Source organism: Saccoglossus kowalevskii, unplaced genomic scaffold (genome assembly GCF_978046115.1).
Source record: "Saccoglossus kowalevskii unplaced genomic scaffold, keSacKowa6.1 SCAFFOLD_24, whole genome shotgun sequence".
Taxonomy (NCBI): domain Eukaryota; kingdom Metazoa; phylum Hemichordata; class Enteropneusta; family Harrimaniidae; genus Saccoglossus; species Saccoglossus kowalevskii.
Window position 1 is genome coordinate 3,389,016 of NW_028188618.1, and position 25,215 is coordinate 3,414,230.

At 42.3% G+C, this 25,215-nt stretch overlaps 1 non-coding gene and 67 pseudogenes across 1 annotated transcript; all 68 read right to left on the reverse strand.

Moving 5' to 3' along the window:
* Positions 1-16: 16 nt before the first annotated feature.
* LOC146726334 (5S ribosomal RNA) lies at positions 17-136 on the reverse strand (annotated as a pseudogene).
* A 97-nt stretch (positions 137-233) lies between these two features.
* LOC146726335 (5S ribosomal RNA) lies at positions 234-353 on the reverse strand (annotated as a pseudogene).
* A 96-nt stretch (positions 354-449) lies between these two features.
* Positions 450-569, reverse strand: LOC146726336 (5S ribosomal RNA; annotated as a pseudogene).
* Positions 570-880: 311 nt separating this feature from the next.
* Positions 881-999, reverse strand: LOC146726337 (5S ribosomal RNA; annotated as a pseudogene).
* Positions 1,000-1,525: 526 nt separating this feature from the next.
* LOC146726338 (5S ribosomal RNA) lies at positions 1,526-1,645 on the reverse strand (annotated as a pseudogene).
* A 6,205-nt stretch (positions 1,646-7,850) lies between these two features.
* LOC144348658 (5S ribosomal RNA) lies at positions 7,851-7,970 on the reverse strand (annotated as a pseudogene).
* A 305-nt stretch (positions 7,971-8,275) lies between these two features.
* LOC144357056 (5S ribosomal RNA) lies at positions 8,276-8,395 on the reverse strand (annotated as a pseudogene).
* Positions 8,396-8,491: 96 nt separating this feature from the next.
* Positions 8,492-8,611, reverse strand: LOC146726339 (5S ribosomal RNA; annotated as a pseudogene).
* Positions 8,612-8,707: 96 nt separating this feature from the next.
* On the reverse strand, positions 8,708-8,827 carry LOC146726340 (5S ribosomal RNA; annotated as a pseudogene).
* Positions 8,828-8,923: 96 nt separating this feature from the next.
* On the reverse strand, positions 8,924-9,043 carry LOC146726341 (5S ribosomal RNA; annotated as a pseudogene).
* A 96-nt stretch (positions 9,044-9,139) lies between these two features.
* On the reverse strand, positions 9,140-9,259 carry LOC146726342 (5S ribosomal RNA). Its single transcript, XR_014928633.1, has one exon. It is a non-coding gene; the product is annotated as a 5S ribosomal RNA (ribosomal RNA).
* A 520-nt stretch (positions 9,260-9,779) lies between these two features.
* Positions 9,780-9,899, reverse strand: LOC146726343 (5S ribosomal RNA; annotated as a pseudogene).
* A 96-nt stretch (positions 9,900-9,995) lies between these two features.
* LOC146726344 (5S ribosomal RNA) lies at positions 9,996-10,115 on the reverse strand (annotated as a pseudogene).
* Positions 10,116-10,211: 96 nt separating this feature from the next.
* LOC146726345 (5S ribosomal RNA) lies at positions 10,212-10,331 on the reverse strand (annotated as a pseudogene).
* A 214-nt stretch (positions 10,332-10,545) lies between these two features.
* On the reverse strand, positions 10,546-10,664 carry LOC146726346 (5S ribosomal RNA; annotated as a pseudogene).
* A 214-nt stretch (positions 10,665-10,878) lies between these two features.
* Positions 10,879-10,998, reverse strand: LOC146726347 (5S ribosomal RNA; annotated as a pseudogene).
* A 96-nt stretch (positions 10,999-11,094) lies between these two features.
* On the reverse strand, positions 11,095-11,214 carry LOC146726348 (5S ribosomal RNA; annotated as a pseudogene).
* A 96-nt stretch (positions 11,215-11,310) lies between these two features.
* LOC146726349 (5S ribosomal RNA) lies at positions 11,311-11,430 on the reverse strand (annotated as a pseudogene).
* A 98-nt stretch (positions 11,431-11,528) lies between these two features.
* On the reverse strand, positions 11,529-11,648 carry LOC146726350 (5S ribosomal RNA; annotated as a pseudogene).
* A 96-nt stretch (positions 11,649-11,744) lies between these two features.
* On the reverse strand, positions 11,745-11,864 carry LOC146726351 (5S ribosomal RNA; annotated as a pseudogene).
* A 96-nt stretch (positions 11,865-11,960) lies between these two features.
* Positions 11,961-12,080, reverse strand: LOC146726352 (5S ribosomal RNA; annotated as a pseudogene).
* A 96-nt stretch (positions 12,081-12,176) lies between these two features.
* On the reverse strand, positions 12,177-12,296 carry LOC146726353 (5S ribosomal RNA; annotated as a pseudogene).
* A 214-nt stretch (positions 12,297-12,510) lies between these two features.
* Positions 12,511-12,630, reverse strand: LOC146726354 (5S ribosomal RNA; annotated as a pseudogene).
* A 214-nt stretch (positions 12,631-12,844) lies between these two features.
* On the reverse strand, positions 12,845-12,964 carry LOC146726355 (5S ribosomal RNA; annotated as a pseudogene).
* A 95-nt stretch (positions 12,965-13,059) lies between these two features.
* On the reverse strand, positions 13,060-13,179 carry LOC146726356 (5S ribosomal RNA; annotated as a pseudogene).
* A 96-nt stretch (positions 13,180-13,275) lies between these two features.
* LOC146726357 (5S ribosomal RNA) lies at positions 13,276-13,396 on the reverse strand (annotated as a pseudogene).
* Positions 13,397-13,492: 96 nt separating this feature from the next.
* Positions 13,493-13,612, reverse strand: LOC146726358 (5S ribosomal RNA; annotated as a pseudogene).
* A 96-nt stretch (positions 13,613-13,708) lies between these two features.
* On the reverse strand, positions 13,709-13,828 carry LOC146726359 (5S ribosomal RNA; annotated as a pseudogene).
* Positions 13,829-14,138: 310 nt separating this feature from the next.
* LOC146726360 (5S ribosomal RNA) lies at positions 14,139-14,258 on the reverse strand (annotated as a pseudogene).
* A 96-nt stretch (positions 14,259-14,354) lies between these two features.
* Positions 14,355-14,474, reverse strand: LOC146726361 (5S ribosomal RNA; annotated as a pseudogene).
* Positions 14,475-14,570: 96 nt separating this feature from the next.
* Positions 14,571-14,690, reverse strand: LOC146726362 (5S ribosomal RNA; annotated as a pseudogene).
* A 96-nt stretch (positions 14,691-14,786) lies between these two features.
* Positions 14,787-14,907, reverse strand: LOC146726363 (5S ribosomal RNA; annotated as a pseudogene).
* A 96-nt stretch (positions 14,908-15,003) lies between these two features.
* Positions 15,004-15,123, reverse strand: LOC146726364 (5S ribosomal RNA; annotated as a pseudogene).
* Positions 15,124-15,219: 96 nt separating this feature from the next.
* On the reverse strand, positions 15,220-15,339 carry LOC146726365 (5S ribosomal RNA; annotated as a pseudogene).
* Positions 15,340-15,655: 316 nt separating this feature from the next.
* Positions 15,656-15,775, reverse strand: LOC146726366 (5S ribosomal RNA; annotated as a pseudogene).
* A 96-nt stretch (positions 15,776-15,871) lies between these two features.
* LOC146726367 (5S ribosomal RNA) lies at positions 15,872-15,991 on the reverse strand (annotated as a pseudogene).
* A 96-nt stretch (positions 15,992-16,087) lies between these two features.
* LOC146726368 (5S ribosomal RNA) lies at positions 16,088-16,207 on the reverse strand (annotated as a pseudogene).
* Positions 16,208-16,518: 311 nt separating this feature from the next.
* On the reverse strand, positions 16,519-16,638 carry LOC146726369 (5S ribosomal RNA; annotated as a pseudogene).
* Positions 16,639-17,137: 499 nt separating this feature from the next.
* Positions 17,138-17,257, reverse strand: LOC146726370 (5S ribosomal RNA; annotated as a pseudogene).
* A 310-nt stretch (positions 17,258-17,567) lies between these two features.
* LOC146726371 (5S ribosomal RNA) lies at positions 17,568-17,687 on the reverse strand (annotated as a pseudogene).
* Positions 17,688-17,784: 97 nt separating this feature from the next.
* Positions 17,785-17,904, reverse strand: LOC146726372 (5S ribosomal RNA; annotated as a pseudogene).
* Positions 17,905-18,000: 96 nt separating this feature from the next.
* Positions 18,001-18,120, reverse strand: LOC146726373 (5S ribosomal RNA; annotated as a pseudogene).
* Positions 18,121-18,218: 98 nt separating this feature from the next.
* LOC146726374 (5S ribosomal RNA) lies at positions 18,219-18,338 on the reverse strand (annotated as a pseudogene).
* Positions 18,339-18,434: 96 nt separating this feature from the next.
* LOC146726375 (5S ribosomal RNA) lies at positions 18,435-18,554 on the reverse strand (annotated as a pseudogene).
* Positions 18,555-18,865: 311 nt separating this feature from the next.
* Positions 18,866-18,985, reverse strand: LOC146726376 (5S ribosomal RNA; annotated as a pseudogene).
* Positions 18,986-19,081: 96 nt separating this feature from the next.
* Positions 19,082-19,201, reverse strand: LOC146726377 (5S ribosomal RNA; annotated as a pseudogene).
* A 96-nt stretch (positions 19,202-19,297) lies between these two features.
* On the reverse strand, positions 19,298-19,417 carry LOC146726378 (5S ribosomal RNA; annotated as a pseudogene).
* A 283-nt stretch (positions 19,418-19,700) lies between these two features.
* LOC146726379 (5S ribosomal RNA) lies at positions 19,701-19,820 on the reverse strand (annotated as a pseudogene).
* Positions 19,821-19,917: 97 nt separating this feature from the next.
* LOC146726380 (5S ribosomal RNA) lies at positions 19,918-20,037 on the reverse strand (annotated as a pseudogene).
* A 97-nt stretch (positions 20,038-20,134) lies between these two features.
* Positions 20,135-20,254, reverse strand: LOC146726381 (5S ribosomal RNA; annotated as a pseudogene).
* A 100-nt stretch (positions 20,255-20,354) lies between these two features.
* LOC146726382 (5S ribosomal RNA) lies at positions 20,355-20,470 on the reverse strand (annotated as a pseudogene).
* Positions 20,471-20,570: 100 nt separating this feature from the next.
* On the reverse strand, positions 20,571-20,690 carry LOC146726383 (5S ribosomal RNA; annotated as a pseudogene).
* A 283-nt stretch (positions 20,691-20,973) lies between these two features.
* On the reverse strand, positions 20,974-21,093 carry LOC146726384 (5S ribosomal RNA; annotated as a pseudogene).
* Positions 21,094-21,190: 97 nt separating this feature from the next.
* Positions 21,191-21,310, reverse strand: LOC146726385 (5S ribosomal RNA; annotated as a pseudogene).
* A 96-nt stretch (positions 21,311-21,406) lies between these two features.
* Positions 21,407-21,526, reverse strand: LOC146726386 (5S ribosomal RNA; annotated as a pseudogene).
* Positions 21,527-21,740: 214 nt separating this feature from the next.
* Positions 21,741-21,860, reverse strand: LOC146726387 (5S ribosomal RNA; annotated as a pseudogene).
* A 96-nt stretch (positions 21,861-21,956) lies between these two features.
* Positions 21,957-22,076, reverse strand: LOC146726388 (5S ribosomal RNA; annotated as a pseudogene).
* A 96-nt stretch (positions 22,077-22,172) lies between these two features.
* LOC146726389 (5S ribosomal RNA) lies at positions 22,173-22,292 on the reverse strand (annotated as a pseudogene).
* Positions 22,293-22,388: 96 nt separating this feature from the next.
* On the reverse strand, positions 22,389-22,508 carry LOC146726390 (5S ribosomal RNA; annotated as a pseudogene).
* Positions 22,509-22,607: 99 nt separating this feature from the next.
* Positions 22,608-22,727, reverse strand: LOC146726391 (5S ribosomal RNA; annotated as a pseudogene).
* A 283-nt stretch (positions 22,728-23,010) lies between these two features.
* Positions 23,011-23,130, reverse strand: LOC146726392 (5S ribosomal RNA; annotated as a pseudogene).
* A 99-nt stretch (positions 23,131-23,229) lies between these two features.
* Positions 23,230-23,349, reverse strand: LOC146726393 (5S ribosomal RNA; annotated as a pseudogene).
* Positions 23,350-23,632: 283 nt separating this feature from the next.
* On the reverse strand, positions 23,633-23,752 carry LOC146726394 (5S ribosomal RNA; annotated as a pseudogene).
* Positions 23,753-23,849: 97 nt separating this feature from the next.
* LOC146726395 (5S ribosomal RNA) lies at positions 23,850-23,969 on the reverse strand (annotated as a pseudogene).
* A 98-nt stretch (positions 23,970-24,067) lies between these two features.
* Positions 24,068-24,187, reverse strand: LOC146726396 (5S ribosomal RNA; annotated as a pseudogene).
* Positions 24,188-24,286: 99 nt separating this feature from the next.
* Positions 24,287-24,406, reverse strand: LOC146726397 (5S ribosomal RNA; annotated as a pseudogene).
* A 283-nt stretch (positions 24,407-24,689) lies between these two features.
* LOC146726398 (5S ribosomal RNA) lies at positions 24,690-24,809 on the reverse strand (annotated as a pseudogene).
* A 215-nt stretch (positions 24,810-25,024) lies between these two features.
* Positions 25,025-25,144, reverse strand: LOC146726399 (5S ribosomal RNA; annotated as a pseudogene).
* Between the last annotated feature and the right edge of the window lie 71 nt (positions 25,145-25,215).

Consider the following 25,215-nt stretch of genomic DNA (forward strand, 5'->3'; position numbering starts at 1 on the left):
AATAAAAATGATCATCAGCCTACTGCACGTAGTATTCCCAACTGTTCTCCTATGCAAGTACTAACCACGCCCGATGCAGCTTATCTTCAGTGATCGGACGAGAACTGGTGTATTCTGCAATGGTTTGGCAGTAGGCTGAATATTTGTCGTAATTGGATGTCGTTTAATGCTTCGACAAGGCAAAAAATCCCTGGAAAAAAGTTGGTATGTACGGTGGAATAAAAATGTTGATAAGCCCACTGCACGTTGTATTCACAGCAGGTCTCCCATGCCAGTACTAACCACGCTCGATGCAGCTTAACTTCAGTGATCGGACGAGAACTGGTGTACTCTGCAATGGTTTGGCAGTAGGCTGAATTTTCGTCGGAATTGGATGTCATTAATTGTTTCGGCTAGGCAAAGAATCCAGGAAAAATGTTACTATGTACTGCGGAATAAAATTTTTGATGAGCCTACTGCACGCGGTATTACCAGCCGGTCTCCCATGAAAGTACTAAACATGTCCGATGCAGATTAACTTCAGTGATCGGACGAGAACTGGTGTATTCTGCAATGGTTTGGCAGTAGGCTGAATATTCGTCGGAATTGGATGTCATTTAATGCTACGGCTAGGCAAAAAATCATGGGAAAAAGTTAGTATGTACTGTGGAATAAAAATGTTGATGATCCTACTGCACGTGATATTCTCAGCCGGTATCCCATGCAAGTACTAACCACGTCCGGTGAGCTTAACTTCAGTGATCGGTCGAGAACTGGTGTATTCTGCAATGGTTTGTCAGTAGGCTGAAAATTCGTCGGAATTCGATGGCATTTAAAGCTTCGGCTAGGCAAAATATCCCGGTAAAAAGTTAGTATGTTCGGTGGAATAAAAATGATAATGTGCCTACTGCACGTAATATTCTCAGCCGGTCACCCATACAAGTACTAACCACGTCAGGTGAGCTTAACTTCAGTGATCGGACGAAAACTGGTGTATTCTGCAATGCTCTGGCAGTAGGCTGAAAATTCGTCGGAATTAGTTGACAATTAATGCTTCGGCTAGGCAAAACATTACGGGAAAATGTTAGTATGTATGGTGGAATAAAAATGTTAATGTGGCTACTGCATGTGATATTCCCAGCCGGTCTCTCATGCAAGTACTGTCCACGCCCGATGCAGCTTAACTTCAGTGAACGGACGAGAACCGGTGTCTTCTGCAATGGAGTGGCAGTAGGCTGAATATTCGTCGGAATTGGATGTCATTTAATGCTACGGCTAGACAAAAAATCATGGGAAAAAGTTAGTATGTAATGTGGAATAAAAATGTTGATGAGCCTACTGCACGTGATATTCTCAGCCGGTCTCCCAAGCAAGTACTAACCACATCGGTTAGCTTAACTTCAGTGATCAGACGAGAACTGGTGTATTCTGCAATGGTTTGGCAGTAGGCTGAATATTCATCAGAATTGGATGTCGTTTAACGCTTCGGCTAGGCAAAAAATCCCGGGAAAAAGTTGGTATATACGGTAGAATCAAAATGTTGATAAGCCTACTGCACGTGGTACTCCCAGCAGGTCTCCCATGCAAGTAATAACCACGCCCGATGCAGCTTGACTTCAGTGATCGGACGAGAACTTGTGTATTCTGCATTGGTTTGGCAGTAGGCTGAATATTCGTCAGAATTGGATGTAATTTAATACTTCGGCTAGGCAACAAATCCCGGGAAGAAGATGGTCTGTACGGAGGAATAAAAATGTTGATAAGCCTACTGCACGTGGTTTTCCTAGCCGGTCTCCCATGCAAGTACAATCCATCCCCGATGCATATTAACGTCAGTGATTGGACAAGAACTGGTGTATTCTGCATTGGTTTGGCAGTAGGCTGAATTTTCGTCGCAATTGGATGTCATTTAATGCTTCGGTTAGGCAAAAAATCATGGAAAAAAGTTAGTAAGTACGGTGGAATAAAAATGTTCATCAGCCTACTGCACGTGGTATTCCCAGCCGGTCTCCCATGCAAGTACTAACCACGCCCGATGCAGCGTAACTTCAGTTATCGGACGATAACTGTTTTTTTTTCTCTTTTATTAAAAAGACAGGCCCACTGGCTGGCCTTATTAAAAGGTTAAAATTACATCATTATATTCAATTGTAATTACAGAAAATTCAAAAATAACAAGGATATTTTCATTGCGTGTCTCTCATTGCGTTGCATGCTTACCATTCAGTAAATAAACTGCACTAACAATACTAGTTGTGCGTGGCTCACTGTTCTTTTTCCGTTGTAAATATTCCAGGATTACATTAATGTAAACGTTCATAGGTGCACAATTCCAAGATTGTGGTACAGTACCTAACCGACGGTGGAAATATGGAAATCAAACAGTGTGACAGCTTTCAATTTATTGATTTTTCACTTATCATAATATAAATAAGGTGTAATAATACTGATCCAACCTGTATAAGACTAGCAGAGCAGTTGATTGATCTAAGTTAATGTGAGTAAATAATTGTATCCCTCCACCATCTGAACGATCGACTGATTTGTAGTAAACAGATTTTCAAATTCTATGATATTGTCTTCTCGAGAGAGACGTTGATATACAAAGTCAACTTTCAATTTTAATCTATGTTTGAAGTATGGAATTAGCCTTAAAGTATTGTCTTTTTTTAGTTGTACAGTTCGACGTACATTTAAGCAGTATTTGCCAAGACCAATAAGATAGTTTATTATTGCCCAATCGTACTTATCGGTCTTGTCATGGAAGCCAAAAATAATAGTTTGCTGCAGGCTATTGAATCGCAGTGCTGGAGAAATTTTAAAGATTATATTAAATACATAGATCCAGAAATTTTGAATAGTCGAACATTCATTGAATAAGTGGGGGATACTTTCATTTTCGTTTTTGCAAAAGCTGCACAGAGGGCTATCAATTTCTTTTGCTTTGTATATAACTCTGTTTGTAGTTAAAACGTTGTGTATTATTAAGTATTCAATATCACTAATTTTGTTTTCTTTCATGCCACCGTAAACATTTGCCCACAGTTTTTCACAATCAATGTTTGGATATTTTTCCAGCCAGTAGGCAATACATGCTGGTTTATAATCGGCCGGGAATCGTGTTTTAAGACGTGTGTGTACAAGTGTTGATAGTTGTTTTGTTGTCTGTTTTTGTATGAGAATTTCTTCTGTGTCATTTTCAGATTTAATATTTACTGTCATATTGTCGTGCTGAGGTGAGCAAACATTCGTTATACAGAATTCGCACCAGTCCGGCGGTAACGAACTTAATATGGTACGACGTTTTTTTCTAACCGCATCTCGTGCACGGAGCCCAAAATCAGGCGAACCTTTTAAAAGCTCTGAAATGGCTGCCAGGGGTAATAGCCCTGGAACAGTTTCATAAGTCAGATATTTTACTTTCACAATATTTGCCTTTATGAAATTTTGAAAAAATAAAGATTTATTATCATGTTGTATGAACTGATTACAAAAGAGTGGTTCAAACATAATCGATTCTTGTGCTAAGAGCGGAATGCGGTTGCCATTGCCAACAATACCCCATGCTCTCAGCATTTCTGCATAGAATGGCGGCAGGTCTGTAATTTTGGAGAAATCAATATTAATTTTAAAAATACTTTTTCCAAGCTTCATACTCCTATATTTGTTTAGAAAATATAGCATCAAGCATTTAAATTTGTGCGAGAAATTTGGGTCCATCATTTTTTTAATCCATTTCAAGCGAAAGGCTAGCTTCTTAGTGTTAATGTCCACGAGGTTATAGCCACCTTTTGATATATGGCTGGTTATTATAGTGTGCTTGACAAGGTGTTTTTTGTTGTTCCAAAAAATGTCAGTAATTGCTTTTTTAACCTTATTGGCGTATTTTTCAGGTAGCGTTGTCACTGACAATGCGTACCACAACGTAGATGACACAAGTGTATTCGCCACATGGGTTTTACCGCGGTAACTTAGTTTTCGGCGACTCCACTGTTTAAGTATTTTCATACATTTTTCCACCCGTTTTTTCCAGTTTTCTTCAGGGGCGGCATGCTGATCATTTCCCATCACGATACCAAGAATACTAATTGTTTCGTGACAGCGTTGAATGAAAATGGGTTATCAATACGACTCTTGTACGAACCTATAAACATATATTCACTTTTATCATAATTTATGCAGGCCCCGGATGCTGCTTCATATGCGCTCATTATATGCATTGTGTTGTGAACAGAGTTTTCGTCTTTTAGAGTGAGCGTCGTATCGTCAGCGTGTTGGTATATTAGCGAGATGTCTTTTGAATCTGGCATACAAATACCCCGGATATCTGAATGACATTTAATTGCTGCGTTCAGCGGTTCTGCTGAAATCACATACAGAATCGCCGAAATTGGGCACCCTTGCAAAATTCCCCTCGTTACTGGGAATGGCTCAGATGTAAAACCGTTGCATTTCATCGAACTTAAGGCATTATTGTATAAGACTTCTATCCAGTTGAGAAAATTATTTCCAAAATTGAATGCCCGCAAAGTATTTAGAACGTAATTATGCTCAACACGATCGAATGCTTTCATCTGGTCTAATTTTAGAATGATGCCGTGTTTATTAGTTTCATTTACATAATCAATGATGTTGTTCATGCACAGCACATTATCTGAAATATCACGTCCTGGGATACAGCATGTCTGATCCGTGGAAATTATTTTTCCTACCACGTTGCGAAGTCTATTGGCAAGAGTTTTGGACAATATTTTGTAGTCAGTGTTGAGAAGACTGATTGGGCGCCAGTTTTTGAGCATTCTTTTATCACGACCGGGTTTGGGGATCACAGTAATAATAGCTCTTTGCATGTTTTTAGGGAGCGTACATTTTTCAAATGCTAATTCGCATATGCTAAGCAGCTCCTGGCCAATTATGTCCCAAAAGTGTTTGAACCATGCTGCACTAAGACCGTCACTACCTGGGCTTTTATCATTAACCATATTCTGAACAGAGTAACCAAGTTCTTCCAGTGTTATCGATTGATCGCAGGCCTCTTGGTCTTCTGTATCGAGTTTTGACGAGAGATATTTGGTGAAATTATTTATGGCAGTTTCTGTGCATGAATTTTTAGTGTATAATTCAGAATAAAATTTGACTGTTTCACTTACGATAGCTTTACTGTCGTCAATAAAATCGCAATGTTCGGTAATTATTGTTTTTATTGTTTTAGTGTTTTGGCGAGTTTTTTCAAGATTATAAAAAAATTTCGTACTCTTTTCACCTTCCTCAAAGTGTTGTATTTTACTTCGAATTATTGCGCCCTTAAGTTCAAGATCAATTATGACATCTAACTCTTGCTCCAACATGGCGGCTCGTGTTAGGTCATAGTCGAAATATTTCGCGGCTATTTTATATTCGAAAGCAATTTGTTTTTGAAGGTTTTTTTTTTAATTTTTGGGTAGTTTTATTTTTGTTCTTAGAGTATTTAATTGCGTGGTTGCGTACTTTTATTTTTAGTTCGTCCAACCAATCAAATTTATTTGAGGTAAAACTCTGCGACTTGTTGGATGTTGTGATAATTTGCCGAGTCTCGGAGTCATATGCTTCATCATTTAGGAGACTATTGTTAAATTTCCATATTCCTGGACCCATTACAACACTTTCAAAATTGAAATGACATTTGATGATATCATGGTCACTGAAAGGAAAACGAATTATTTCTGTAGAGAGACAGTGGTGTAGAAAACATGTGTTCACGAGAACATAGTCTATTCTACTTTGGAAAAGGATGTTGTTAATACTATCATAACGACGCCATGTAAATTGCCTGGAATGAGGGTGTTGGTTGCGCCAAACATCAACAAATTGATAATAATTCATAAACTGGTGGAGGCGTTTGCGAGACTGATCAATGTTAGCAAACACAGTGTTAGAATTGTCTAACGCTGGATTTGGCTTACAATTGAAATCACCAACAATAACATTAATAGCGTCCGAAATTATATATTGATCGAGAGCATTGAAAAATTTTGACTGATCACTGACGCCATTAGGAGCATATATATTAACAATATTCACAACTGTGTCGTCAATGTCGCAAACGAGTTGTAAAAGTCTGCCTTCGTCATCCTTTGTTACGTTTTTAATTTCTATTCCGGAAGTTTTGCTCACAAGGCAGCACACGCCACGCCTCCCTTTAGGATTGCTACAATTATTAGTGAATACATTAAATTCATTCACGAACATAGATGTGTATGAATTAATATTTTCCAAAGACCAAAATATCTCTTGAATGCAGACAATATCATAATGGCATTTCTTAAATAGATGTACACTATTTTGAATTTTATCGGCATTACATAAGCCATTTGCGTTAATGGAAGCTAACACTGCCATTTTAAGGCAGAGAAGTAGTATTACATAACTGTCCATTATTCATTGTCAACCTTACCCTCTTTGCATACTACACTGTTGCTATGTGCTGATTTCGGGGTGAACGCACTACGGGAGCCTTTGATATTAGGCGTCGCTACCATTTTTTTACGACATGAGGATGCTGTTGTTTCTGTGTCCGTTGACTCTGTGTCACGTTGCCGTTTATTTAATTTCAGTGGAGACGTATAATCTTCCATTTGCTCCTGTTCTGTATCGTCGTCATCGGTGTTACATTTCTCAATTTCCACGTTTGTACTGTCCTCTTCTATGGACTCGGAGTCTTTTCCTGTCTTTAGTGGTACATTATTGTCCGATTTATTAGTCATGCTGCCGCTCAGCCACCTCTCAATTTTTGTCTGCACGGGTTGATTTTTTATTTCACAATCCACACTTGAAATGTTGATTTCCTTGTTATTGTCCTATATATAACGTGATTTATTAGGTGTAGTGGTTTTAGGGCAGTCTCTCGCGCGATGACCGACCAGTCCACATTCATAACATTTCCTATTGGCACATCTTTGCTCTGTATGACCAACACACAAACATATCTTACACTTGTATTTTAGACACTGGTGGATTATATGGCTATCAGGGAGGCAGTTGTTGCAAACTTTTCTCTGGTCGTTATGTAGGAGTCTAATGTAGGGGCAATTATCATCGAATTTGACAGCATATGGTAATGACTGAACTCCAACAGCCAGTTCCATGCGAACAAATCGCGTACCAGTTTCCACAGTGGGCGCTTCATTATCATATTTCCTTATTATAGGACTCCGTAGTTTGCAGCCCAAGCTCTCCATTTTCAGCTTAATCGAGTTGTTATCAATGAAAGCAGGCACATTGAAAAATGACACTGTTAGAAAATTTCTTTAAATACCTCAGACTTCTCTTTCCTGTCCATTGATGGTGACTCCCTGTTGAAGTAGTAGCTCGGCATAACAGTTTTCAGAAAGCGAGATTTGCCATATACCATTAATGTTCATACAAGCCAACACTGACTTGCTGGAGGTGGCATTATGTACGGATTCAATGACATCAATAGCACGGAAGTGGTCATCAATCACAGTAACAGTATTTGCTTTGGTGGCGAGGGTCTTTGTGCCGGCGTGTCGGCCATATTGGCCTGCACACAAGCCTGAGCAAATTGTTTGAACAGGCTAGAAAGTCCGGATCACATACGATATATATCAAAATAGAGAAATGACACAAAGTCACAATGGTTTGCTTGTAAAAGCAGCGAATATATAGCACAGGATGACTATCAAAAGACACTGATTACAGTGGATTTGAAGAGCACCGGTCCGGAGCGTCCATCTTGGAAGAGAACTGGTGTATTCTGCAATGGGTTTGCAGTAGGCTGAATACTCGTCGGAATCGGGTGTCATTTAATGCTACGGCTAGACAAATAATCATGGGAAAAAGTTAGTATGCAATGTTGAATAAAAATGTTGATGAGCCTACTGCACGTGGTATTCCCAGCCGGAATCTCATGCAAGTACTGACCACGCTCGATGCAGCTTAACTTCAGTGATCGGACGAGAACTGGTGTATTCTGCAATGGTTTGGCATTAGGCTGAATATTCGTCCGAATTGTATGTCATTTAATGCTTCGTCTAGGCAAAAAATCCCGGGAAAAAGTTAGTATGTATGGTGGAATAACAATGTTGATGAGCCTAATGCACATGGTATTCCAGGCCAGTCTCCCGTGCAACCACGCCCGATGCAGCTTAACTTCAGTGATCGGACGAGAACTGGCGTATTCTGCAATGGTTTGACATTAGGCTGAATATTCGTCCGAATTGTATGTCATTTAATGCTTCGTCTAGGCAAAAAATCATGGGAAAAAGTTAGAATGTAATGTGGAATAAAAATGTTGATGGGCCTACTGCACGTGGTATTCCCAGCCGGTCTCCCGTGCAAGTCCTAACCATGCCCGATGCAGCTTAACTTCAGTGGTCGGACGAGAACTGGTGTATTCTACAATGGTTTGGCCGTAGGCGGAATATTCGTCCGAATTGTATGTAATTTAATGCTTCGTCTAGGCAAAAAATCATGAGAAAAAGTTAGTATGTAATGTGGAATAAAAATGTTGTTGAGCCTATTGCAAGTGGTATTCCCAGCCGGTCTCCCATGTAAGTACTAACAACGCCCGATGCAGCTTAACTTCAGTGATCGGACGAGCACTGGTGTATTCTGCAATGGTTTGGCAGTAGGCTGAATATTTGTCGGAATTGGATTTCAATTAATGCTTCGGGTAGGCAAAAAATCACGGGAAAAAGATAGTATGTATGGTGGAATAAAAATGGTGATAAGCCTACTGCACGTGGTATTCCCAGCAGGTCTCCCATGCAAGTACTAAACACGCCCGATGCAGCTTAACTTCAGTGATCGGACGAGAACTGCTGTATTTTGCAATGGTTTGGCAGTAGGCTGTTTATTTGTCCGAATTGTATGTCATTTAATGCTTCGTCTGGGCAAAAAATCATGGGAAAAAGTTAGTAAGTACGGTGGAATAAAAATGTTCATCAGCCTACTGCACGAGGTATTCCCAGCGGGTCTCCCATGCAAGTACTAACCACGCCCGATGCAGCTTAACTTTAGTGATCGGACGAGAACTGGTGTATTCTGCAATGGTTTGGCAGTAGGCTGAATACTCGTCGGAATATTATGTCATTTAATGCTACGGCTAGACAAAAAATCACGGGAAAAAGATAGTATGAATGGTGGAATAAAAATGTTGATAAGCCTACTGCACGTGGTATTCCCAGCAGGTCTCCCATGCAAGTACTAACCACGCCCGATGCAGCTTAACTTCAGTGATCGGACGAGAACTGGTGTATTCTGCAATGGTTTGGCAGTAGGCTGAATATTCGTCGGAATTGGATGTAATTTAATATTCGGCTAGGCAAAAAATCCCGGGAAAAAGTTAGTATGTATGGTGGAATAAAAATGTTGATGAGCCTAATGCACATGGTATTCCAGGCCGGTCTCCCATGCAACCACGCCCGATGCAGCTTAATTTCAGTAATCGGACGAGAACTGGAGTATTCTGCAATGGTTTGGCAGTAGGCTGAATATTCGTCCGAATTGTATGTCATTTAATGCTTCGTCTGTGCAAAAAATCATGGGACAAAGTTAGAATGTAATGTGGAATAAAAATGTTGATAAGCCTACTGCACGTTGTATTCCCAGCCGGTCTCCCGTGCAAGTCCTAACCATGCCAGATGCGTCTTAACTTCAGTGATCGGACGAGAACTGGTGTATTCTGCAATGGTTTGGCAGTAGGCTGAATATTCGTCGGAATTGGATGTAATTTAATACTTCGGCTAGGCAAACAATCCCGGGAAAAAGTTAGTATGTACAGTGGAGTAAAAATGTTGATGAGCCTACTGCACGTGGTATTCCCAGCCGGTCTCCCATGCAAGTACTATCCACGCCTGGTGCAGCTTAAATTCAGTGATTGGACGAGAACTGGTGTGTTCTGCAATGGTTTGACAGTAGGCTGAATATTCGTCAGCATTGCCTGTGGTTTAACGCTTTGGCTAGGCAAAAAATCCCGGGATAAATTTGGTATGTACGGTGGAATAAAAATGTTGTTAAGCCTACTGCACGTGGTATTCCCAGCCTGTCTCCCATGCAAGTACTAACCACGCCCGATGCAGATTAACTTCAGTGATCAGTCAAGAACTGGTGTATTCTGCAATGGTTTGGCAGTAGGCTGAATGTTCGTCTGAATTGTATGTCATTTAATGCTACGGCTAGGCAAAAAATCATGGGAAAAAGTTAGTATGTAATGTGGAATAAAAATGTTGATGAGCATACTGCACGTGGTATTCCCAGCCGGTCTCCCATGCAAGTACTAACCACGCCCGATGCAGCTTAACATCAGTGATCGGACAAGAACTGGTGTGTTCTGCAATGGTTTGACAGTAGGCTGAATATTCGTCAGAATTGCATGTCGTTTAACGCTTCGGCAAGGCAAAAAATCCCGGGAAAAATTTGGTATGTACGGTGGAATAAAAATGTTGATAAGCATACTGCACATGGTATTCCCAGCCGGTTACCCATGCAAGTACTAACCACGCCCGATGCAGCTTAACTTCAGTGATCAGACGAGAACTGGTGTATTCTGCAATAAAAATGTTCATCAGCCTACTGGACGTGGTATTCCCTGCCGGTCTCCGTGCAAGTACTAACCACGCCCAATGCAGCTTAACTTCAGTGATCGGACGAGAACTGGTGTATTCTGCAATGGTTTGGCAGTAGGCTGAATATTCGTCCGAATTGTATGTCATTTAATGCTTCGTCTAGGCAAAAAATCATGGGAAAAAGTTAGTATGTAATGTGGAATAAAAATGTTGATGAGCCTAATGCACGTGGTATTCCCAGACAGTCTCCCATGCAAGTACTAACCACGCCCGATGCAGCTTAACTTCAGTGATCGGATGAGAACTGGTGTATTCTGCAATAAAAATCTTCATCAGCCTACTGCACGTGGTATTCCCAGCCGGTCTCCCATGCAAGTACAAACTACACCCGATGCAGCTTAACTTCAGTGAACGGACGAGAACTGGTGTATTCTGCATTGGTTTGGCATAAGGCTGAATATTCGTCGGAATTGAATGTCATTTAATGCTACGGCTAGGCAAAAAATCATAGGAAAAAGTTAGTATTTAATGTGGAATAAAAATGTTGATGAGCCTAATGCACGTGGCATTCCCAGCCGGTCTCCCATGCTAGTACTAACCACGCCCGATGCAGCTTAACTTCAGTGATCCGACGAGAACTGGTGTGTTCTGCAATGGTTTGGCAGTAGGCTGAATATTCGTCGGAATTGGATCTCATTTAATACGTCGGCTAGGCAACAAATCCCGGGAAAAAGTGAGTATGTAAAGTGGAATAAAAATGTTGATAAGCCTACTGCAGGTGGTATTCCCAGCCGGTCTCCCACGCAAGTACTAACCACGCCCAATGCAGCTTAACTTCAGTGATCCGACGAGAACTGGTGTATTCTGCAATGGTTTGGCAGTAGGCTGAATAATCGTCGGAATTGGATCTCATTTAATGCTACGGCTAGGCAAAAAAAAAATTGGGTAAAAGTTAGTATGTAATGTGGAATATAAATGTTGATGAGCCTACTGCACGTGGTATTCCCAGCCAGTCTCCCGTGCAAGTACTAACCACGCCCGATGCAGTTTAACTTCAGTGATCGGACACGAACTGGTGTGTTCTGCAATGGTTTGACAGTAGGCTGAATATTCGTCAAAATTACATGTCGTTTAACGCATCGGCAAGGCAAAAAATCATAGGAAAAAGTTATTATGTAATGTGGAATAAAAATGTTGATGAGGCTACTGCACGTGGTATTCCCAGCCGGTCTCCCATGCAAGTACTAACCACGCCCAATGCAGCTTAACTTCAGTGATCGGACGAGAACTGGTGTATTCTGCAATGGTTTGGCAGTAGGCTGAATATTCGTCCGAATTGTATGTCATTTAATGCTTCGTCTAGGCAAAAAATCATGGGAAAAAGTTAGTATGTAATGTGGAATAAAAATGTTGATGAGCAAACTGCACGTGGTATTCCCAGACGGTCACCCGTGCAAGAACTAACCACGCCCGATGCGGCTTAAGTTCAGTGATCGGACGAGAACTGGTGTACTCTGCAATGGTTTGGCAGTAGGCTGAATATTCGTCGCAATTGTATGTAATTTAATACTTCGGCTAGGAAACAAATCCCGGGAAAAAGTTAGTATGTACGGTGGAATAAAAATGTTGATAAGCCTACTGCAGGTGGTATTCCCAGCCGGTCTCCCGTGCAAGTACTAATCACGCCCAATGCAGCTTAACATCAGTGATCCGACGAGAACTGGTGTATTCTGCAATGGTTTGGCAGTAGGCTGAATATTCGTCAGAATTGCATGTCGTTTAACGCTTCGGCAAGGCAAAACATCCCGGGAAAAAGTTAGTATGTACGGTGGAATAAAAATATTGATGAGCCTAATGCACGTGGTATTCCCAGACAGTCTCCCATGCAAGTACTAACCACGCCCGATGCAGCTTAACTTCAGTGATCGGATGACAACTGGTGTATTCTGCAATAAAAATGTTCATCAGCCTACTGCACGTGGTATTCTCAGCCGGTCTCCCATGCAAGTACTAACAACGCCCGATGCAGCTTAACTTCAGTGATTGGGCTAGAACTGGTGTATTCTGCAATGGTTTGGCAGTAGGCTGAATATTCGTCCGAATTGTATGTCATTTAATGCTTCGTCTAGGCAAAAAATCATGAGAAAATGTTGGTATGTAATGTGGAATAAAAATGTTGATGAGCCTACTGCACGCGGTATTCCCAGCCGGTCTCGCGTGCAAGAACTAACCACGCCCGATGCGGCTTAACTTCAGTGACCGGACGAGAACTGGTGTATTCTGCAATAAAAATGTTCATCAGCCTACTGCACGTGGTATTCCCAGTCGGTCTCCCATGCAAGTACTAACCACGCCCGATGCAGCTTAACTTCAGTGATCGGATGAGAACTGGTGCATTATGCAATGGGTTGGCAGTAGGCTGAATATTCGTCGGAATTGGATGTCGTTTATGCTTCGGCTATGCAAAAAATCCCGCGAAAAAGTTAGTATGTACGGTGGAATAAAAATGTTGATGATCCTACTGCATGTGGTATTCTCAGCCGGTCTCCCATGCAAGTAATAACCACGCCCGATGCAGCTTAACTTCAGTGATCGGACGGGAACTGGTGTATTCTGCAATAGTTTGGCAGTAGGCTGAATATTCGTCGGAATTGGATGTCATTTAATGCTACGGCTAGGCAAAAACTCATAGGAAAAAGTTAGTATGTACGGTGGAATAAAAATGTTGATGAGCCTACTGTACGTGGCATTCCCAGCCGGTCTCCCATTCAAGTACTTACGACGTCCGATGCAGCTTAACTTCAGTGATCGGACGGGAACTGGTGTATTCTGCAATGGTTTGGCTGGTAGGCTGTGTATTCGTCTGAATTGGATGTCGTTTAACGCTTCGGCTAGGCAAAAAATTCAGGGAAAATGTTGGTATGTACAGTGGAATAAAAATGTTGATAAGCCTACTGCACGTGGTATTCCCAGCCGGTCTCCCATGCAAGTACTAACCACGCCAGATGCAGCTTAACTTCAGTGATTGGACGAGAACTGGTGTATTCTGCAATGGTTTGGCAGTAGGCTGAATTTTCGTCCGAATTGTATGTCATTTAATGCTTCGTCTAGGCAAAAAATCATGGGAAAAAGTTAGTATGTAATGTGGAATAAAAAAGTTGATGAGCCTACTGCACGTGGTATTCCCAGCCGGTCTCCCATGCAAGTAATAACCACGCCCGATGCAGCTTAACTTCAGTGATCGGATGAGAACTGGTGCATTATGCAATGGGTTGGCAGTAGGCTGAATATTCGTCGGAATTGGATGTCGTTTATGCTTCGGCTATGCAAAAAATCCCGCGAAAAAGTTAGTATGTACGGTGGAATAAAAATGTTGATGATCCTACTGCATGTGGTATTCTCAGCCGGTCTCCCATGCAAGTACTAACCACGTCCAGTGGGCTTAACTTCAGTGATCGGAGGAGAACTTGTGTATTCTGCAATGGTTTGTCAGTAGGCTGAATATTCGTCGGAATTTGATGTAATTTAATACTTCGGCTAGTCAAAAAATCCCGGGAAAAAGTTAGAATGTACGGTGCAATAAAAATGTTGATGAGCCTACAGCACGGTCTATTCTCAGCCAGTATCCCATGCAAGTACTAACCACGCCCGATGCAGCTTAAATTCAGTGATCGAACGAGAACTGGTGTGTTCTGCAATGGTTTGACTGTAGGCTGAATATTCGTCGGAATTGGATGTAATTTAATATTTCGGCTAGGCAAACAATCCCGGGAAAAAGTTAGTATGTACAGTGGAATAAAAATGTTGATGAGCCTACTGCACGTGGTATTCCCTGCCGGTCTCCCATGCAAGTACTATCCACGCCTGGTGCAGCTTAAATTCAGTGATTGAACGAGAACTGGTGTGTTCTGCAATGGTTTGACAGTAGGCTGAATATTCGTCAGAATTGCATGTCGTTTAACGCTTTCGCTAGGCAAAAAATCCCGGGGAAAATTTGGCATGTACGGTGGATTAAAAATGTTGATAAGCCTACTACACGTGGTATTCCCAGCCGGTCTCCCATGCAAGTATTTACCACGCCCGATGCAGCTTAACTTCAGATATCGGATGAGAACTGGTGTATTCTGCAATGGTTTGGCAGTAGGCTGAATATTCGTCGGAATTGGATGTAATTTAATACTTCAGCTAGGCAACAAATCCCGATAAAATGTTGGTATGTAATGTGGAATAAAAATGTTGATGAGCCTACTGCAAGTGGTATTCCCAGCCGGTCTCCCATGCAAGTACTTCACCACGCCCAATGCAGCTTAACTTCAGTGATCAGACGAGAACTGGTGTGTTCTGCAATGGTTTGGCAGTAGGCTGAGTATTCGTCAGAATTTGATGTAATTTAATACTTCGGCTAGTCAAAAAATCCCGGGAAAAAGTTAGAATGTACGGTGGAATAAAAATGTTGATGAGCCTACTGCACGTGGTATTTTCAGCCAGTATCCCATGCAAGTACTAACCACGCCCGATGCAGCTTAAATTCAGTGGTCGAACGAGAACTGGCGTGTTCTGCAATGGTTTGACTGTAGGCTGAATATTCGTCAGAATTGCATGTCGTTTAACGCTTTCGCTAGGCAAAAAATCCCGGGAAAAATTTGGCATGTACGGTGGATTAAAAATGTTGATAAGCCTACTACACGTGGTATTCCAAGCCGGTCTCCCATGCAAGTATTAACCACGCCCGATGCAGCTTAACTTCAGATATCGGATGAGAACTGGTGTATTCTGCAATGATTTGGCAGTAGGCTGAATATTCGTCTGAATTGGATGTAATTTAATACTTCAGCTAGGCAACAAATCCCGATAAAACGTTGGTATGTAATGTGGAATAAAAATGTTGATGAGCCGACTGAACGTGGTATTCCGAGCCGGTCTCCCGTGCAAGAACTAACCACGCCCGATGCGCCTTAACTTCAGTGATCGGATGAGAACTGGTGTATTCTGCAATGGTTTGGCAATAGGCTGAATACTTGTCGGAATTGAATTTCAATTAATGCTTCGGCAAGGCAAAAAATCACGGGGGAAAAAAAGGTAGTATGTACGGTGGATTAAAAATGTTGATTAGCCTACTGCATGTGGTATTCCCAGCAGGTCTCCCATGCAAGTACTAACCACGCCCGATGCAGCTCAACTTCCGTGATCGGACAAGAACTGGTGTATTCTACAATGGTTTGGCAGTAGGCTGAATATTCGTCGGAATTGAATGTAATTTAATACTTCGGCTAGGCAACAAATCCCGGGAAAAAGTTTGTATGTAAGGTGGAATAAAAATGTTGATAAGCCTACTGCTCGTGGTATTCCCAGCAGGTATCCCATGCAAGTACTAACCACGCACGATGCAGCTCAACTTCCGTGATCGGACAAGAACTGGTGTATTCTACAATGGTTTGGCAGTAGGCTGAATATTCGTCGGAATAGGATGTAATTTAATACTTCGGCTAGTCAACAAATCCCGGGAAAAAGTTTGTATGTACGGTGGAATAAAAATGTTGATAAGCCTACTGCTCGTGGTATTCCCATCCGGTCTCCCATGTAAGTACTAACCATGCCCGATGCAGATTAACTTCAGTGATCGGACGAGAACTGGTGTATTCTGCATTGGTTTGGCAGTAGGCTGAATATTCGTCGGAAATGGATGTAATTTAAAACTTCGGCTAAGCAACAAATCCCGGGAAAAAGTTAGTATGTACGGTGGAATAAAAATGTTGATAAGCCTACTGCAGGTGATATTCCCAGCCAGTCTCCCATGCAAGTACTAACATGCCCGATGCAGATTAACTTCAGCGATCGGACGAGAACTGGTGTATTCTGCATTGGTTTTGCAGTAGGCTGAATATTCGTCGGAATTGGATGTCATTTAATACTTCAGCTAGGCAAAAAATCCCGGGAAAACGTTGGTATGTAATGTGGAATAAAAATGTTGATGAGCCTACTGCACGTGGTATTCCCAGCCGGTCTCCCATGCAAGTACTAACCACACCAGATGCAGCTTAACTTCAGTGATCGGACAAGAACTGGTGTGTTCTGCAATAGTTTGGCAGTAGACTGGATATTCGTCGGAATTGGATGTAATTTAATACTTCGGCTAGGCAAAAAATCCCGGGAAAAAGTTAGGATGTACGGTGGAATAAAAATGTTGATGAGCCGACTGAACGTGGTATTCCCAGCCGGTCTCCCATGCAAGTAGTAACCACGCCCGATGTTGCTTAACTTCAGTGATCGGACAAGAACTGATGTGTTCTGCAATGGTTTGACAGTAGGCTGAATATTCGTCAGAATTGCATGTCGTTTAACGCTTCGGCAAGGCAAAAAATCCCGAGAAAAAGTTGGTATGTACGGTGGAATAACAATGTTGATAAGCCTACTGCACGTGGTATTCACGCCCAATGCAGCTTAACTTCAGTGATCGGACGAGAACTGGTGTATTCTGCATTGGTTTGTCAGTAGGCTGAATATTCGTCGGAATTGGATGTCATTTAATGCTACGGCTAGGCAAAAAATCATAGGAAAAAGTTAGTATGTAATGTGGAATAAAAATGTTGATGAGCCTACTGCACGTGGTATTCCCAGCCGGTCTCCCATGCAAGTACTAACCACGCCCGATGCAGCTTAACTTCAGTGATCGGATGAGAACTGGTGCATTATGCAATGGGTTGGCAGTAGGCTGAATATTCGTCGGAATTGGATGTCGTTTATGCTTCGGCTATGCAAAAAATCCCGCGATAATGTTAGTATGTACGGTGGAATAAAAATGTTGATGATCCTACTGCATGTGGTATTCTCAGCCGGTCTCCCATGCAAGTACTAACCACGTCCAGTGGGCTTAACTTCAGTGATCGGAGGAGAACTGGTGTATTCTGCAATGGTTTGTGAGTAGGCTGAATATTCGTCGGAATTTGATGTAATTTAATACTTCGGCTAGTCAAAAAATCCCGGGAAAAAGTTAGAATGTACGGTGGAATAAAAATGTTGATGAGCCTACTGCACGTGGTATTCTCAGCCAGTATCCCATGCAAGTACTAACCACGCCCAATGCAGCTTAAATTCAGTGATCGAACGAGATCTGGTGTGTTCTGTAATGGTTTGACTGTAGGCTGAATATTCGTCAGAATTGCATGTCGTTTAACGCTTTCGCTAGTCAAAAAATCCCGGGAAAAATTTTGGCATGTACGGTGGAATAAAAATGTTGATAAGCCTACTACACGTGATATTCCCAGCCGGTCTCCCATGTAAGTATTAACCACGCCCGACGCAGCTTAACTTCAGAGATCGGATGAGAACTGGTGTATTCTGCAATGGTTTGGCAGTAGGCTGAATATTCCTCGGAATTGGATGTAATTTAATACTTCAGCTAGGCAAAAAATCCCGGGAAAACGTTGGTATGTAATGTGGAATAAAAATGTTGATGAGCCGACTGAACGTGGTATTCCCAGCCGGTCTCCCGTGCAAGAACTAACCACGCCCGATGCGCCTTAACTTCAGTGATCGGACGAGAACTGGTGTATTCTGCAATGGTTTGGCAGTAGGCTGAATATTTGTCGGAATTGGATTTCAATTAATGCTTCGGCAAGGCAAAAAATCACGGGGAAAAAAGGTAGTTTGTACGGTGGAATAAAAATGTTGATAAGCCTACTGCATGTGGTATTCCCAGCAGGTCTCCCATGCAAGTACTAACCACGCTCGATGCAGCTTAACTTCTGTGATCGGACGAGAACTGGTGTATTCTACAATGGTTTGGCAGTAGGCTGAATATTCGTCGGAATTGGATGTAATTTAATACTTCGGCTAGTCAACAAATCCCGGGAAAAAGTTTTTATGTACGGTGGAATAAAAATGTTGATAAGCCTACTGCTCGTGGTATTCCCAGCCGGTCTCCCATGTAAGTACTAACCATGCCCGATGCAGATTAACTTCAGTGATCGGACGAGAACTGGTGTATTCTGCATTGGTTTGGCAGTAGGCTGAATATTCGTCGGAATTGGATGTAATTTAAAACTTCGGCTAGACAACAAATCCCGGGAAAAATTTAGTATGTACGGTGGAATAAAAATGTTGATAAACCTACTGCAGGTGATATTCCCAGCCAGTCTCCCATGCAAGTACTAACATGCCAGATGCAGATTAACTTCATTGATCGGACGAGAACTGGTGTATTCTGCAATGGTTTGGCAGAAGGCTGAATATTCGTCGGAATTGGATGTCATTTTATGCTACGGCTAGGCAAAAAATCATGGGTAAAAATTAGTATGTAATTTGGAATAAAAATGTTGATGAGCCTACTGCACGTGGTATTCCCAGCCGGTCTCCCATGCAAGTACTAACCACACCAGATGCAGCTTAACTTCAGTGATCGGACAAGAACTGGTGTGTTCTGCAATGGTTTGACAGGAGGCTGCATATTCGTCAGAATTGCATGTCGTTTAACGCTTCAGCAAGGCAAAAAATCCCGGGAAAAAGTTGGTATGTACGGTGGAATAAAAATGTTGATAAGCCAACTGCACATGGTATTCCCAGCCGGTCTCCCATGCAAGTACTAAACACGCCCGATGCAGCTTAACTTCAGTGGTCGGACGAGAACTGGTGTATTCTGCAATAGTTTGGCAGTAGGCTGGATATTCGTCGGAATTGGATGTAATTTAATACTTCGGCTAGGCAAAAAATCCCGGGAAAAAGTTAGTATGTACGGTGGAATAAAAATGTTGATGAGCCTACTGCACCTGGTATTCCCAGCCGTTCTCCCGTGCAAGTACTAACCACGCCCGATGCAGCTTAACTTCAGTGATCGGACAAGAACTGGTGTGTTCTGCAATGGTTTGACAGTAGGCTGAATATTCGTCAGAATTGCATGTCGTTTAACGCTTCGGCAAGGCAAAAAATCACGAGAAAAAGTTGGTATGTACGGTGGAATAACAATGTTGATAAGCCTACTGCACGTGGTATTCACGCCCAATGCAGCTTAACTTCAGTGATCGGACAAGAACTGGTGTATTCTGCATTGGTTTGTCAGTAGGCTGAATATTCGTCGGAATTGGATGTTATTTAATGCTACGGCTAGGCAAAAAATCATAGGAAAAAGTTAGTATGTAATGTGGGATAAAAATTTTGATGAGCCTACTGCACGTGGTATTCCCAGCCGGACTCCCATGCAAGTAGTAACCACTCCCGATGTAGCTTAACTTCAGTGATCCGACGAGAACTGGTGTATTCTGCAATGGTTTGGCAGTAGGCTGAATATTCGTCGGAATTGGATGTCATTTAATGCTACGGCTTGGCAAAAAAAAATTGGGTAAAAGTTAGTATGTAATGTGGAATAAAAATGTTGATGAGCCTACTGCACGTGGTATTCCAAGCCGGTCTCCCACGCAAGTACTCACCACGCCCGATGCAGCTTAACTTCAGTGATCCGACGAGAACTGGTGTATTCTGCAATGGTTTGGCAGTAGGCTGAATATTCGTCGGAATTGGATGTCATTTAATGCTACGGCTAGCAAAAAAAATGTTGGGTAAAAGTTAGTATGTAATGTGGAATAAAACTGTTGATGAGCCTACTGCACGTGGTATTCCCAGCCGGTCTCACATGCAAGTAATAACCACGCCCGACGCAGCTTAACTTCAGTGATCCGACGAGAACTGGTGTATTCTACAATGGTTTAGCAGTAGGCTGAATATTCGTCGGATTGGATGTCATTTAATGCTACGGCTAGGCAAAAAAAAATATGTTGGGTAAAAGTTAGTATGTAATGTGGAATAAAAATGTTGATGAGCCTACTGCACATGGTATTCCCAGCCGGTCTCCCAAGTAATAACCACGCCCGACGCAGCTTAACTTCAGTGATCCGACGAGAACTGGTGTATTCTACAATGGTTTAGCAGTAGGCTGAATATTCGTCGGATTGGATGTCATTTAATGCTACGGCTAGGCAAAAAAAAATATGTTGGGTAAAAGTTAGTATGTAATGTGGAATAAAAATGTTGATGAGCCTACTGCACATGGTATTCCCAGCCGGTCTCCCATGCAAGTACTAACCACGCCCGATGCAGCTTAACTTCAGTGATCGGACAAGAACTGGTGTGTTCTGCAATGGTTTGACAGTAGCCTGAATATTCGTCAGAATTGCATGTCGTTTAACGCTTCGGCAAGGCAAAAAATCCCGAGAAAAAGTTGGTATGTACGGTGGAATAACAATGTTGATAAGCCTACTGCACGTGGTATTCGCGCCCAATGCAGCTTAACTTCAGTGATCGGACGAGAACTGGTGTATTCTGCATTTGTTTGTCAGTAGGCTGAATATTCGTCGGAATTGGATGTCATTTAATGCTACGGCTAGGCAAAAAATCATAGGAAAAAGTTAGTATGTAATGTGGAATAAAAATGTTGATGAGCCTACTGCACATGGTATTCCCAGCCGGTCTCCCATGCAAGTAGTAACCACGCCCGATGTAGCTTAACTTCAGTGATCCGACGAGAACTGGTGTATTCTGCAATGGTTTGGCAGTAGGCTGAATATTCGTCGGAATTGGATGTCATTTAATGCTACGGCTTGGCAAAAAAAAATTGGGTAAAAGTTAGTACGTAATGTGGAATAAAAATGTTGATGAGCCTACTGCACGTGGTATTCCCAGCCGGTCTCCCACGCAAGTACTCACCACGCCCGATGCAGCTTAACTTCAGTGATCCGACGAGAACTGGTGTATTCTGCAATGGTTTTGCAGTAGGCTGAATATTCGTCGGAATTGAATGTCATTTAATGCTAAGACTAGGCAAAAAATCATGGGTAAAAGTTAGTATGTAATGTGGAATAAAAATGTTGATGAGCCTACTGCAAGTGGTATTCCCAGCCGGTCTCCAATGCAAGTACTAACCACGCCCGATGCAGCTTAACTTCAGTGATCGGACGAGAACTGGTGTATTCTGCAATGGTTTGGCAGTAGGCTGAATATTCGTCGGAATTGTATGTCATTTAATGCTTCGTCTAGGCAAAAAATCATGGGAAAAAGTTGCTATGTAATGTGGAATAAAAATGTTGATGAGCCTACTGCACGTGGTATTCCCAGCCGGTCTCGCATGCAAGAACTAACCACGCTCGATGCGGCTGAACTTCAGTGATCGGACAAGAACTGGTGTATTCTGCAATAAAAATGTTCATCAGCCTACTGCACGTGGTATTCCCAGCTCGTCTCCCATGCAAGTACTAACCACGCCCGATGCAGCTTAACTTCAGTGATCGGACGAGAATAGGTGTATTCTGCAATGGTTTGGCAGTAGGCTGAATATTCTTCGGAATTGGATGTCATTTAATGCTACGGCTAGGCAAAAAATCATAGGAAAAAGTTAGTATGTAATGTGGAATAAAAATGTTGATGAGCCTACTGCACGTGGCATTCCCAGCCGGTCTCCCATTCAAGTACTTACCACGTCCGATGCAGCTTAACTTCAGTGATCGGACAAGAACTGGTGTGTTCTGCAATGGTTTGACAGGAGGCTGTATATTCGTCAGAATTGCATGTCGTTTAACGCTTCAGCAAGGCAAAAAATCATGGGAAAAAGTTGGTATGTACGGTGGAATAAAAATATTGATAAGCCAACTGCACATGGTATTCCCAGCCGGTCTCCCATGCAAGTACTAAACACGCCCGATGCAGCTTAACTTCAGTGGTCGGACGAGAACTGGTGTATTCTGCAATAGTTTGGCAGTAGGCTGGATATTCGTCGGAATTGGATGTAATTTAATACTTCGGCTAGGCAAAAAATCCCGGGAAAAAGTTAGTATGTACGGTGGAATAAAAATGTTGATGAGCCTAATGCACGCGGTATTCCCAGCCGATCTCCCATGCAAGTACTAACCACGCCCAATGCAGCTTAACTTCAGTGATTTGACGAGAACTGGTGTATTCTGCAATGGTTTAGCAGTAGGCTGAATATTCGTCGTAATTGGATGTCATTTAATGCTACGGCTAGGCAACAAAAAATTTTGGGGAAAAGTTAGTATGTAATGTGGAATAAAAATGTTGATGAGCCTACTGCACCTGGTATTCCCAGCCGGTCTCCCATGCAAGTACTAACCACGCCCGATGCAGCTTAACTTCAGTGATCGGACAAGAACTGGTGTGTTCTGCAATGGTTTGACAGTAGGCTGAATAATCGTCAGAATTGCATGTCGTTTAACGCTTCGGCAAGGCAAAAAATCCCGAGAAAAAGTTGGTATGTACGGTGGAATAACAATGTTGATAAGCCTACTGCACGTGGTATTCACGCCCAATGCAGCTTAACTTCAGTGATCGGACAAGAACTGGTGTATTCTGCATTGGTTTGTCAGTAGGCTGAATATTCGTCGGAATTGGATGTCATTTAATGCTACGGCTAGGCAAAAAATCATAGGAAAAAGTTAGTATGTAATGTGGGATAAAAATGTTGATGAGCCTACTGCACGTGGTATTCCCAGCTGGTCTCCCATGCAAGTAGTAACCACGCCCGATGTAGCTTAACTTCAGTGATCCGACGAGAACTGGTGTATTCTGCAATGGTTTGGCAGTAGGCTGAATATTCGTCGGAATTGGATGTCATTTAATGCTACGGCTAGGCAACAAAAAATTTTGGGGAAAAGTTAGTATGTAATGTGGAATAAAAATGTTGATGAGCCTACTGCACCTGGTATTCCCAGCCGGTCTCCCATGCAAGTACTAACCACGCCCGATGCAGCTTAACTTCAGTGATCGGACAAGAACTGGTGTGTTCTGCAATGGTTTGACAGTAGGCTGAATAATCGTCAGAATTGCATGTCGTTTAACGCTTCGGCAAGGCAAAAAATCCCGAGAAAAAGTTGGTATGTACGGTGGAATAACAATGTTGATAAGCCTACTGCACGTGGTATTCACGCCCAATGCAGCTTAACTTCAGTGATCGGACAAGAACTGGTGTATTCTGCATTGGTTTGTCAGTAGGCTGAATATTCGTCGGAATTGGATGTCATTTAATGCTACGGCTAGGCAAAAAATCATAGGAAAAAGTTAGTATGTAATGTGGGATAAAAATGTTGATGAGCCTACTGCACGTGGTATTCCCAGCCGGTCTGCCATGCAAGTAGTAACCACGCCCGATGTAGCTTAACTTCAGTGATCCGACGAGAACTGGTGTATTCTGCAATGGTTTGGCAGTAGGCTGAATATTCGTCGGAATTGGATGTCATTTAATGCTACGGCTTGGCAAAAAAAAATTGGGTAAAAGTTAGTATGTAATGTGGAATAAAAATGTTGATGAGCCTACTGCACGTGGTATTCCCAGCCGGTCTCCCACGCAAGTACTCACCACGCCCGATGCAGCTTAACTTCAGTGATCCGACGAGAACTGGTGTATTCTGCAATGGTTTGGCAGTAGGCTGAATATTCGTCGGAATTGGATGTCATTTAATGCTACGGCTAGCAAAAAAAAATGTTGGGTAAAAGTTAGTATGTAATGTGGAATAAAACTGTTGATGAGCCTACTGCACGTGGTATTCCCAGCCGGTCTCCCATGCAAGTAATAACCACGCCCGGCGCAGCTTAACTTCAGTGATCCGACGAGAACTGGTGTATTCTACAATGGTTTAGCAGTAGGCTGAATATTCGTCGGAATTGGATGTCATTTAATGCTACGGCTAGGCAAAAAAAAATGTTGGGTAAAAGTTAGTATGTAATGTGGAATAAAAATGTTGATGAGCCTACTGCACATGGTATTCTCAGCCGGTCTCCCATGCAAGTACTAACCACGCCCGATGCAGCTTAACTTCAGTGATCGGACAAGAACTGGTGTGTTCTGCAATGGTTTGACAGTAGGCTGAATATTCGTCAGAATTGCATGTCGTTTAACGCATCGGCAAGGCAAAAAATCCCGAGAAAAAGTTGGTATGTACGGTGGAATAACAATGTTGATAAGCCTACTGCACGTGGTATTCACGCCCAATGCAGCTTAACTTCAGTGATCGGACGAGAACTGGTGTATTCTGCATTTGTTTGTCAGTAGGCTGAATATTCGTCGGAATTGGATGTCATTTAATGCTACGGCTAGGCAAAAAATCATAGGAAAAAGTTAGTATGTAATGTGGAATAAAAATGTTGATGAGCCTACTGCACGTGGTATTCCCAGCCGGTCTCCCATACAAGTAGTAACCACGCCCGATGTAGCTTAACTTCAGTGATCCGACGAGAACTGGTGTATTCTGCAATGGTTTGGCAGTAGGCTGAATATTCGTCGGAATTGGATGTCATTTAATGCTACGGCTTGGCAAAAAAAAATTGGGTAAACGTTAGTATGTAATGTGGAATAAAAATGTTGATGAGCCTACTGCACGTGGTGTTCCCAGCCGGTCTCGCATGCAAGAACTAACCACGCTCGATGCGGCTGAACTTCAGTGATCGGACGAGAACTGGTGTATTCTGCAATAAAAATGTTCATCAGCCTACTGCACGTGGTATTCCCAGCTCGTCTCCCATGCAAGTACTAACCACGCCCGATGCAGCTTAACTTCAGTGATCGGACGAGAATAGGTGTATTCTGCAATGGTTTGGCAGTAGGCTGAATATTCTTCGGAATTGGATGTCATTTAATGCTACGGCTAGGCAAAAAATCATAGGAAAAAGTTAGTAT